General features: G+C 39.0%; 1 protein-coding gene across 1 annotated transcript in view; it reads right to left on the bottom strand.

Annotated features, from left to right (window-relative positions):
- The window catches only part of GNG2 (G protein subunit gamma 2), a 57,540-nt gene that overhangs the window by 9,523 nt on the left and 34,895 nt on the right, over nucleotides 1–13,122 (bottom strand). The gene's annotated exons all lie outside the window — the stretch shown is intronic.

Genomic DNA, 13,122 nt, shown 5'->3' with positions numbered 1-13,122 from the left:
TCTGTGGACGTGGCTTGGTGGACGGGGCAGGGGAAGGTTACTGCAAAATCCCCATTCCCTCCCAATCAGCTGGGATTCGGGAGGCAGAGAGCATAGATGGGGGCGGGGCCAGTCAGAGGTGGTATTTACCGGTTCTCCGAACTATCAAAATTTCCACCCTCATTGTTAGGAAGTTTAGTTCCAGGTTGCTTCTCTCCTTGATTAGTTTCCATCCATTTTCTTGGTAGGGTTTTCAGAAATGGATCCTAGGGCTGACTCTTTGTGCCCAAGGCAGGACTAGAATTCACAGTCTACCAGTTTCTGGCCTGATGCCTTAACCATTACACCAAACTGGCTCTCATTGCTTTCATTACCTTTATTAGTTTACCTTCATTAGTAAACTCTAATAATTATAATTACCTTATATTAATTATATAATTATAATTGCCTTCACTTGTAAGCTATAATTAAGCAAACTTTGACTCTGTCCATTGTACGAGCCCAATCATGTCTAACAGCTGCAAAGCTTCAGCTTTGAATAATGACTGTTTCTAAATTAATTATTGAATTAACTCTTTCTTGGGTTCATACATCAATTAAATGGCTGGATTTGCACAAATACACTCCCCCCCCCAAACCCAACCAATTTTCAAGTATATGCATTAAGCATCATTAAACCTGGTTAAGAAAATATTGCAAATACAAAATAGCAATAGCACTTAGACTTATATATCGCTTCATAGTGCTTTTACAGCCCTCTCTAAGCGGTTTTACAGAATCAGCATATTGCCCCCAATAATCTGGATACTCATTTTACCCATCTCGGAAGGCTAGAAGGCTGAGTCAACTTTGAGCCTGGTGAGATTTGAATTGCCAAATTGCAGTCAGCCAGCAGTCAGCAGAAGTAGCCTGCAGTACTGCACTCTAACCACTGCGCCACCTTGGCTCATTGGAAGGCACTGGTTCAGTTTCAATACATGTGTTAATACAGTGAAAGCACTGCTAGACACACCTTCAGAAAGAGAAGAAATACAGATGAAATACAAATACAAATATAGATAAAATTTCCAGAATTGCAGGCTTTATATGACAAACCCGGGCACAAATTTACATTCACAAAACATAGGGTGTTAAGCAGAGAAAATTGTAGGCCAGGACATTTGCAGGGACAATAATCCCCAAAACTCTTCTTCCATGCTCCCAAATTCACCTATTGACTCGATTTTCAGGAACATATCCTCTAACTCCTGTTGCCATTTCCACTCAATTTATTTAAAAAAACCTCTTCAAATTCTGATCTATTTGTAACACTCTATTCATCATCAACTTCACACTGCTGACAAGTGCAAGATTTAAGACCTAATTCCTTGTAGCCATTTACTTCTTCCAGGTGGAAGCACAAGAGATACAGCGTCACTTCGTTCATCGACTGGGGAGCTGTTTGAATGTAACAATCCATTCAGGTTTGTCTTTATTTAAATTCTACATATTTTCAGGCTATATCACAGGTGTCAAACTCACAGCATCATGTTACTGTCACTTAATGTTTCATGTGCTGGGGTGGGTGTGGCCTGCATGTGACACATTTGGCCAGCGGGCCGCCAGTTTGATACCCCTGGGCTTTATAGTTCCAAAACATTGTTTTTTCTTGAGTAACTCCATGTAAGTTATTGGGCCATCCTCGTTTTTTTTTAATTTCTAGCAGCAAAATATTCTGAAATGTCATCCAAAAACCTTTCTTGAAGCACACTTGTTTGAAATTTGGTGTGTGTTTTTTTTCCTTTGGAAGTTTGGGGTTAATTACAGCCAAATTGCTACCTCATCTATTCTTAATTATGTTACTTTCACTTGATACATTCCCTTATAGTTTAACTGACCCATGGTTTACTCAATTATCCAAATTTTCTATTTGCATGGCACATTAAAGAGCAAACTAACTGGTTCATATTATCATATGTGGTGCCATGCCTAAAAGCAAAAAAAAAATATTGGAGAAAAATACATACATGGCTGGAAAAAAAATGATAAAACAACATATAGATCTGAACCCAGTGATATTTTTGTTGGACATTCTACCAGAAAAAATATGATAAAAAGACTATATACTTGATTTTGCATATACTAACTGCAACTAGAATTGTATTTGCACAACAGTGGAAAAATGACAAGATTCTGTCCGAGGGGGATGTAATTAAGAAAATACTAGAATGTGCAGAAATGGACAGACTAACACTTAGTATTAAGGATAAAGAAGAAACAATATTTTTGATATGGGATAAATTTTATCAATGGCTAGATAACAGAAACAGAAGTTAGAAAGGAGGAGATATAAAAAGAGGAAACTGTTAAATGAAAAGCTGTAAAGAAGAGGATGTTAAGTATTAATGTATTAAAGTATTAAATTTTGATTTGTCGTATAACAGAGATCTTCTCCAATCTGATGCCTCCAGAGTCCAGGCATGTCACTTTAAGTGACCCATGATTGTCCCTACAGCTTCAGAAAGTTTTATCTTCTGGAAAATGAGAACTTTGTTCTTTCATTTGGGAACTTTATGTTCTCTCTCCCTCATTCTATAATGCACCTCTAGGCTAGATATCTCATTACATTGTAATCTGCCAATGCAATTTTCTTTTTCAAAATACCTGGCAATTGTGAATGCAGTTTCCTCTCGCCACAGACAAAGAGGGAGGTTTCTTTCCCCCTCCCAATTTTCATGTTTCCAGTTCAACATGGAAACCATTCAAACACTACGAACATGGATTAAAAACCAGTCCTCAGTACTGCACAAACAGACTGAGGGACTGATGGGAACTGTAGTCTGACCCATTTGAATGCTGCCACTTTTGAGAAAGACTGTTCTTTTTTATCCACATTTAGATTCCCTTGATATACACCCAGAAAAAGATAAGGAGGTGGGAAGGAAAAACACCTGCAAAGTGAGGCCAACTAATTTGGAACATTTTGTTTTAGAACGTGGACAAAGTAAAAGGACATGTTAAAAGTTTCTAAAAGTATAATTGCGATAGAGAGGATTTTCCATATTTTCTCCATTTAATGAAATGGATCTCCAGTAAACTCTTCTTATATCAAATTGATCTTGTTCATGCAATATAAATATGTTACAGAAATCTCTTTTTACAATTCGTTTTGGTCAAATTGATGGTGAGCACCCATAGTATTTAGAGAGTAACTCAGAAGCTGCATTGATGACAGCAATAATGTCAGCTTGCTAGATAAGCTAGTTGAACCCAATCCTGGCATCATCCACTTGTGCCTCAATTAGTTCTGAGAGTCACAACCCAACATTCCTGCAGAATGCCAGGCTGAGAAAAACTATGCAAACACTTTCCAGTGTGTAGGCAAAATAAGATGAATACTTCAGGATCCAATCTGGGTCAGTTTCTAGCACGAGTCTGAAAGCTCAGAAGATTAAAACTCTTGGTCCCGGTGACCAACAAAGATTTCTCATGCAACATTATCCCGGGACACATATATCTGCCTTCACCTCTGAATATTAGAGAGCCGAGGTGGCGTAGTGGCTAGGGTGCAGTACTGCAGGCCACTTCAGCTGACTGCTATCTACAGTTCAGCGGTTCAAATCTCACTGGCTCAGGGTTGACTCAGCCTTCCATCCTTCCGAGGTGGGTGAAATGAGGACCCAGACTGTGGGGGCGATATGCTGACTCTGTAATCCGCTTAGAGAGGGCTGAAAGCCCTATGAAGCGGTATATAAGTCTAACTGTTATTGCTACTGCTATTGCTACCCCAGAGGGATGAATTGAGGAAAGTGCTGTTCCTTACTTGGAGGCATTTGATTCTCCTCCTTGCAAACAGACTGTTAGTGCTCCCCTCTACTCCCCAAAAAAAATAGATTTTACCCAGTGATGAAATTCAATTTTTTTTTTACTACTGGTTCTGTGGGCATGGCTTGGTGGGCATCGTGTGGCTTGGTGGGTGTGGCATGGGAAGGATACTGCAAAATCTCCATTCCCACCCCATTCCAGGAGAAGGTTACTGCAAAATCTCCATTGCCACCCCACTCTGGGGCCAGCCAGAGGTGGCATTTACCAGTTCTCCAAACTACTCAAAATTTCTGCTACCGGTTCTACAGAACCTGTCAGAAACTGCTAGATTTCACCCCTGATTTTACCTATCTGACCACTTCCAAATTTGCTCTTATTTAATATGATGAGAATTTTAGACCCATGCCTCTTGAGGGTGATCAGGAGGGAGAACAGCTGCCTTATCATGCCTGAATTTTGTTTCTGGGAGGGATTACTTGCACTCAAAACCAGAGCAAAATACTGCTCACTGGAACAATGTTGTGGGATTTCTGTGACGTATCTACACAGAGACAAAGGGGCTGATTCCCAAGACTGACAATTCTATATTTCTTTTTTTTTCTTCCGATTTATACTACAGATTTCACAACTTTTCATTTATGATCTATGGTATAAAATTTAGAAAACCAACACAGTCCACAAACAAGAGGAAGGCTAGTAAAAATGAGTGGTAATGTCCTTGTTTCCATGGAGACAGCATGCTAGCATAGGATGCTGCTCAGCAGAGGGGAAGGAGAGGCAGAGCAGGGGGAAAGCCTTCCTAACTAATAGGAATTTGCCCATAAAAACAGGATATTGGATCAAGAGATATTTTGAAAGCAAGAGATTTCTGATCCTGAAACTTGGGAGAAACCACAAATACCTGGATGGGAAGTGGAAAAAAATGCCCTTAAATGGCTATGCAACAAAAAGAAGAAAGTTCCATTTTTTTACAGCATTGTTCTCATAAATTAGAATTTTATTCAAAATTCTGAGCAAGTGCAAATGAAGAGCTTACTGGGAGTCTGACGTCACATAAATGTAAGAAATAATAGGACAGTTGATTTCTTAGTGAGCTCTATTTTACAATTTGCATGATGGTAAATAAATACCCCTTTGAGTTGAGCTTGTATTTGTATATGTAGTTTTCTTGGCACCAATGTGCAAATGCATAATAAAACTACACCTTGATTCCACTTTCCCTAACTCCCTATGTTAACCCTTTGTTAAACATATTTTTGAAGGCACCTGTGAACTCATGGAATGGAGTGAAATTACTCATATATTCTGCTTTATCAGAATTAATGGAACTCACAAACAAGCTTCTCTTAAAAAGAGTTTTCTCCATAGATTTCAACTGTTCTGTTTTGTGAGAAGGGTGGTAAAAGTAAAGGTAATGAGCTCAGTGAGCACTAAGGAAACTCTGAGCTACAAATATTGTCTTCTGTGCAGTTAATAATTTAGAATACATCAGATGCTATGACAGGTATGGTGCATTTTCTTGACCAAGTACAATATGGCACATTTTCCAAACCCTCAAACGTTTCTAGCAAAACATAGCATGTATAATAGCAATATTATACATGCTATGTACATACATTGCTGCACAATGCTTTCCAGCCCTCTCTAAAGGTGTACAATCAGCATATTGCCCCCAACAATCTGGATCCTCATTTTACAGACCTTGGAAGGATGGAAAGCTGAGTCAACCTTGAGCCGGTTAGGATTGAACTTCTGACAGTTGGCAGAGTTAGCCTGCAATACTGCATTCTAACCACTGCACCACCTTATAATATCTGAACAAAATTGGTGCATATTAATAATCTATTTACTAATGTTGTATATATTTTAACCCAGCCATTAGGAAAGTTTTATAGGCTCAGTACTATGGACTTTTCCTCAACGTAAACATTTTGTTTGCCTCTTTTTACAGCACTTCAGAGACTGAAAAACATGCATTTCTGGAAAGGTTTCAATATAAGAAGGCTTTTTTAAAAAAACCAGAAGGTCTCTTGACTGTTTAGCTGACAAAACACAGTAAATGAAACAGAACTTTGCAACGGATGGAAGCAAGCTCCTAGGTAAACAAGGTCTGGCTAGCCAGCTAATTGATCACAAGCAAGGCACTCCATATTGGAGCACCCAACAGATGCCTTTTATGCTATTTTCAGGCATTTGCAGATTTCTTCTTTGCATGTTGGCACGTAGCGAAGATTTTCCAGGCACAACAGTTCACAACAGCTTTGCAGCATTCAAACCGAAAAACATCCCACTGAGACGGAGGGATTTGCAAATGAAAGAAGGATTTTCACTTTAAAAAAAATCACCAGTGGCTTCTGCGGAGGAAAGGATACACAGTTCCTCCATCAACCCGCTTGGACAAAGCAGGCTATAGAATATAGTAAAAGGCACAAGCCAGTTTACAATGATTAAGGCTAGAAGCCAGGAGCCTGTGAATTCTAGTCCTGCCTTAGGCATGAAAAGTCAGTTGGGTGATTTTGGGCCCGTCACTCTCTCTCAGCCCAACCCACCAGGGATGGGTTTCTGCTGGCATTACCGCCAGTTCAGTGCGTGCGCAATGTGCACACATGCACAGTAGAGTTAGAGTTTTAGAGTTTCATTTTATTTATAAGCCGCTCTATTCCCTGCGGGACTCAGGGCGGCGCACAAACCCGAAGGAGGGGAAGGGAAAAACACAAAAACTACAAAAGTACAGGGCATTTAAAAAACAACCAACAGCCACACGATTCGAGAGGGGAAGGGAACTCATCGACCCCAGGCCTGCTGACACAGCCAGGTTTTAACGGCTTTTCGGAAGGCCCGGAGAGAGGTGAGGGTCCGAATCTCTGTGGGGAGTTCGTTCCAAAGGGCTGGAGCTGCCACAGAGAAGGCCCTCCCCCAGGTAATAGCCAGATGACATTGGCTGGTAGAAGGAACCCGGAGGAGGCCCACTCTGTGTGATCTAATGGGTCTTTGGGAGGTAATTGGCAGCAGGCGGTCTCTCAAGTACCTAGGTACAAGTACCTAGTACCAGTAGCCTCTAAATAGGTCTGTGCATGTGCATAACATTAAAAATGTAAAAAAAAAAAAAAAGATGTCGCAGTGACCAGGGAACTGGTTCGGGGGCATGGCGAGCATGCTGTCCCTACTGGTTCAGTGACCCAGTCAGCGCAAAACGGTAGGAACCCAACCTCTGCAAACCATCTCACAGTGTTGTTGCTGTTGTGGGAAAAATAGGAGGAGGAAGGAGTATTATGGTTTCAAAAGCAGGAAAACTGACAGTGTGTACAGACACACCCTCAGAATATAACATGTTTCATAGGACCTTTAAAAAAAGATATCAGTCCCTTCATGGAAAATCTTGCTAGTAAAATATAACATTAGTTGGCTTCAGGTACTGTATATTCATATACACGGAAAACCATTTCCTGTACTCTCAGATGTACAGGATTAATGGTTATTTGATATAGTTTCCTGGATTATATACATATAAAGGCCACATCATTCGTGCCTGTGTACAAGACATGTGCTTACTTTCTTTCAAGAATGAATTTTGGAGCTTTTATGTTGAATTCATGCCAACATCTGAGAAACTAATTTGATTTTAAAACAATTTTCATTAAAGATTTTTTGAATAGAATGGAATTCTTTATTGGCCAAGTGTGATTGGACACACAAACAATTTGTCTTTGGTGCATATGCTCTCTGTGTACATAAAGAAAAAAACAAAATATATTCATTAAGAATCATAAGATACAACACTTAATGATAGCCACAGGGTACAAATAAGCAATCAAATCTTACTAGAAAACGATCGATATAAATCATAAGGATATATAAATACTACAACCTAAAATAAAGAAAAAGAAATCGAAGGGAATACTAAAAGTATAAGAAAGGAAAAAAGTAAGTGAAAAAATAGAAAAGATAGAAAAAATAAAAAGAAATAGCTTCCAATCTTTCTTACAACAATTACTAATACAATTATAAATTTCCTTCTTATTTTATGGTTGCAACTTTCTACTTTCTATCATCTATCCTGCCTAATCACCAAAGGGTAATTAGATTCAAGCAAGTTATGTAAACCTATTTTAATTTCTGTCTTTGTTACACTATTTTTAATAAAAAATTAAATTGATCCTATCCTGTTTCTGCTGAAATCCCAGTAGACAGTAGAAAATGGTCTAAATAAAGGCACAGATATCTATGTACCGTATCCTCCTTTTCCTGTTTTCCTGGCTGCTAATGTGAGCATGTTCTTGTCATAGTGAGAAATACAGACCTGCATTTTGACTATTTAGTCTGGTTCCCATAGTGACATCTAGAAAAATGATCAGAATATTGCTCCCAAACTCATGATGAAACTTTCTAATTACAGAGCTGTAGCCATGAAGGATTAGGATGGAGGGTTTTAAGAACATTCTCCACTAATCCCAGCAATGGGAAGATGAAGCCAAGGAGAAAAGAGAACTCTAAATTAATCTGATCCTTCTCCATAATGATACTTGCCATATGTGTTGTTGGACCTATATCTTGACTTTTCTGCAGGACCTCAAAGGAGCTTATCTTGCTTAGATGTGAAAAATATCTATTTAACCATGGAGATTGTGATCAAATGTATTTTGCAGAGTTCAAGCTGGGATGATGATGATGATAGATGGATGAAGAATTAGAGAGAGAGAGAGAGAGAGAAGGGGGGAGAGAGATATCAATTATTCCTGAAGATCACAGCACACTGAAGCCCACCATAACTGGTCTGCTTCTTCATGTAACTGCACCAAAGTCTTTCAATAAATTCTAGAGCAGGGCTGTCAAACTCATGGGCTGGATGTGTCACGCATTGGCCATGCTTACACCTGGTTTAGCTAAGGGGGAGGGGGAATCACAATATGTCACGTGATGTCGCTGTGACAACGCGGGTTTGACACCCCTGTTCTAGAACATGAAGACTGTTATGCCATTCATTCATGACCCTGAATTAATGAATGTTAGTCAAGAGCAAGTATTTCATAATGTGTAACAGACTTATTTTCCAAGTCAACCCACTTCAATTTGCCAAGCCGTTCAGGATTAGCAAGGGATGACCCAATGCCTTTTAAGAATGGCCCAAAGACACAAGAGAGGATTGAGGCAGCTATATAATTGAATCTAAGAGCTTGGTCCCAATACTGTTTCTTGAATGCTTTCCTGAATAAGCTCCTATTCAACTTCTCCCTATATTAAGCTGCTCCAGGTTAGGTCTATAGCTTTAATGTTCTCTTCCTTGGGCAAAGTTGCATCATTTCCTCCAGCTGCTGAGACTATCTTCAATCCTCTATTAATATTTTATTTTTAGTAACCAGCAAACAAAAGCAAACACACCTGGCCCAGAGGCCTGCGGGATTGGTTCCAGGATGACATCAGCCATGACAAAAGAGTCTTGAGTTAGTATCTCTCCTTTTAGCATGAAGTCCCCTGGACTGCTTAATTAGCAATCCATTCCACAGATGAATGAATTAATTAGCAATCAGCATCTGGAACACAATATTCACAAGAGCTTTGAATAGGGCAAAAAGGTCACATGTTCCCTTTTCACACATGCATAGCTAAGATTCTAGTTGCCGTACAGACTAGGACCAATTTAATTTTTCATGACAAAACTCTTGCTACAGAATCCATCTTTGCTTCTTTTTCTGGAGAGCCCATTTTCACATGGTTACAAACAACCAGATAACCTACCTTTGATGAGTAAAATAGGAGACTAGGGAAATCTATTCCTTTCTTTTTCTTAATAGAGTCTTCTATTACTAGCTCCTTACACCATGTGAGTAGGAAAAAGATGCACAACAATTCAAGTCTTAAGTTATTATATTTTATTTTGATATATTACAAAGTGTTGAAATCTTGTAATAATTTTATAGGCTTTTCCACAATAAAACTTCATATCAGAGTTTGTTATTAGAACATGCCTAACTTCAAATCAGGATTAATGAGATACAATTGCTGTGTCCACATAACAGGCTTAATGTGATAACATGTACAACCCAAAGTCTGGAGATTTTACAATGTACAAATGCACAAACTCCGGAACTCTTAGTTTAGTATGAAAACCCCACCTTGTTTGATTAAAAATTCAGTTGGTTGGTTTTCATACAATTTCGCTTCTTCACAATTTGTGTAGTGATATGGCATATCAAGATTATTTTTAAAATTGATAAAAAGATGAAAGAAAAAGAAATTATAGTCTGATGATTAAAGGATAAGATCTGGATTTTATAGAAAAGTAGTCATGCATCTTGCATTTTGCACATTAAAAGATCCTACTGCAGCACCCAAATATTTTATTATCTTATTTAGCAGTCATTTCCCGCTGTTACCTATATAGCTCATATTTATGTAGATCACACATATAGAACTTTACATATGTATTTATAAGGTAGCTCTCACATCCTATGTTTCTAACTTCCCTCCAGAATCTTGCAATTTCTATTGGGGTTTTTTCTCACCAGTTGCATTCACTTGAGGCTGCAAAGGGGGAGCATAATTTATCCTTCCTTCCTTTTCTTCCTTCCTTTGATTTATAAGGCTGCCTAATTCTCATGCGACTCAAGGCGAGGTAAAGAAAAAAGTTTGAAAAATGCAAATAAACCAAAAGAACAGAAGTAATGAACAAGCAACCAGAGAATATGGAATTTTAAAACCCTTAATACATCCATGAGTTCACAAATTCCCGTGACCCAGGATTGCTAAAAAGCGAAATCTTTATAACCATAAAGATTTGGGTCAGAGGAATGTACCTGAGGGACATTACAGGTGAGATTATATGGACCTCACAGGAAATGCTGTTTTGGAAGTCAGGAACCATAACTGAGAAGGCATGCTTCTGGAGTCCCATAAAGTGGCATTTCTTCATGGAGGACAACCAAACCATGCCAACCCTGATTGATTTATTAGGACAGTTAGATACAATTGAAAAAAAAGATGGTCTTGCAAATAATCATACTGATGATGTAGCAAAAGTAATATGATGTAGTAAATGAAGGAATATGGGAAGTTCTATGTGACCGAAATCTTCTCAAGAGAGCATCTATCTGGCTTATTTGTTTAAATGTATTGGCCACCCAACTCTGGTGAAGTCTGGTCAGTGTATAAAACTTAAAAAACAGCAACAACATAAGAACAGCAGGAAACATTAAATGAACGTTCAACAGACACCCTATTAAGAATACCAACAAAACAAAACAGGGACCATTAAACAGGAAGAAACACCAAACCTAGGACTGGGATCAGAGGCAGCTTTAAAGCTTTCTAAAACCCATCATTATGTCTGAGGGATGCTGTCCCAGGGTCCACAATAGAAAAGGCATGTTTCTTCACGCCCACAAGATAGCAATATTTAATGGAGGAGATATGGAGCCCACCCACTTTGCTGGAACATACTGAGCGGGCAGAAATGATTGGAGATAAGCTGTCTCTTCGATATTCAGGCCTTCTGCTTACTTAACTTTATTGCGGTCATTAACCAGCACAACTGGTTCTCTGCATAATGACCTAATCTACAACACTTGGGTTTTGGTGGTCACAAAAATACCGACTGCAAATCCCCAGCTCCCACTCATCCTTCCCTTGAGTTTCTGTGCAAATCTTTCCCCAATAGAAATTGCCTGAAGCAAGGTTGGATTGCTGATATTGAAAGAACTTCTGGTTTATTTTTACTCACTTTTGGTAACTTTAACAGAAATAGGTTCTGAGTGAATTGATATTTTCCACACGTGCAACAGAAAGCATCCAAGCACTATCATCTTTCATGAAAATAAAATTCTTGTGATCACTATGCCACAGGAGAATGTATGATTCCCTAGAAAGGTGATGGGCTTCCCTTGGATGTGTTCCAGCAGATGTTGGTTCATCTGTCAGGGATGTTTGCATTCTTGTATGAAGTATGTTGTATTTGACGGCCTGAATGACTTCTTTAGACTCCATGATGACGCTATGATGCTGTGATGTGTATTGTATTACTCAGGCCACATATCCACGATATACAGTACTTCAGTGGCAGTAACAGCAACAAGAAAGTAATTCAAACATTAATTGTAATAGGACTTTCCAGTCAAGTTATAATGTTGGATTCATAAGTCAATAAACAAATCCTATATTAGAATCGAGCCGCGGTGGCACAGTGGTTAGAGTGCAGTACTGCAGGCTACTTCTGCTACCAGCTGCCTGCAATTGGCAGTTCAAATCTCACCAGATTCAAGGTTGACTCAGCCTTCCACCCTTCCGAGGTGGGTAAAATGAAGATCCAGATTGTTGGGGGAAATAGGCTGACTCTGTAAACCGCTTACAGAGGGCTGTAAAGCTGTATATAACTCTAAGTGGTGTTGCTATTGATAATCTCTTTTGAAATGCTGCAGTTCTCGATGTTTAGAGCAGAGATGTCGCTTCCAGAAATCTTTATTGCAAACAGAGATGCTGATCAGAGGTGAACTGATTACCATATTGACCACTATCAGGCCTTGCTCGAGGCTTTCAGGGCATCACTGTCACAGCTCTCCATTTCTAGAGGAATAGCCAAATAACTCTGTTACTGCAATGCAATAAGCAATCTTGCCCATCTTTTCTGAAGGCTAAACAAGCTTTTGCTATTGTCTCCCACACAGACACAAAATTCATGGAATTCAGCTATTTTCATCCTTTAAGCTCAGTATCACAGCAGACGAACATAAGAGAAATATTTATCGGTGGGAGTGGTAGAAGGGAAGCATAAAGGAAAAACGAAAGATATCAGGTGTTGACCGAGACTATTGTCTAGAGATGTGGCCATTCAGAAAGCAGGACTTTTATGCCATAAATCTTCTTGCATTGGTAAAATGATTAATACAAGCTAGGATGTAAAAGTAAGAAATGACAAAAAAAAACCTCCTTAGAAGTTCCACCCGTTATTTCACAAGGAAATTAATTTGTTTGCTCAGGATAGTAATCATAAAGTCAATGGTGGGAAAGGGAAACTTGAAAATACAACTTACCACCTCGACTTGCCACCATAACTGAGGCCACCGATTACAGTCATAAATCATGATAGTCATAAAATGAGTCATCAAGTGACTCACATGATGCTTTTATGACCTTTTTTGTGGCAGTTCTTAAGTAAACTCTCTGTTCACAATACTGAATAACCTAATATTGCAGGCAAATACATAAATTTGTGGTTGTGTCACAGGTAATTTTTGATTGATGACAGCCAGATAGCGACCATTTAAAATTACAACGGACAGCCCCCCACCCCCATCCCAAAGCTACTTAGGATCTGGGTCCAAACTTCTGACAGCTACCACCCAATCC

This window comes from Thamnophis elegans, chromosome 1, assembly GCF_009769535.1.
Source record: "Thamnophis elegans isolate rThaEle1 chromosome 1, rThaEle1.pri, whole genome shotgun sequence".
In the NCBI taxonomy this organism is placed as follows: Eukaryota; Metazoa; Chordata; class Lepidosauria; order Squamata; family Colubridae; genus Thamnophis; species Thamnophis elegans.
The sequence above is the reverse complement of the archived record's forward strand: the minus strand, read 5'-3'. Positions and strand labels throughout refer to the sequence as shown.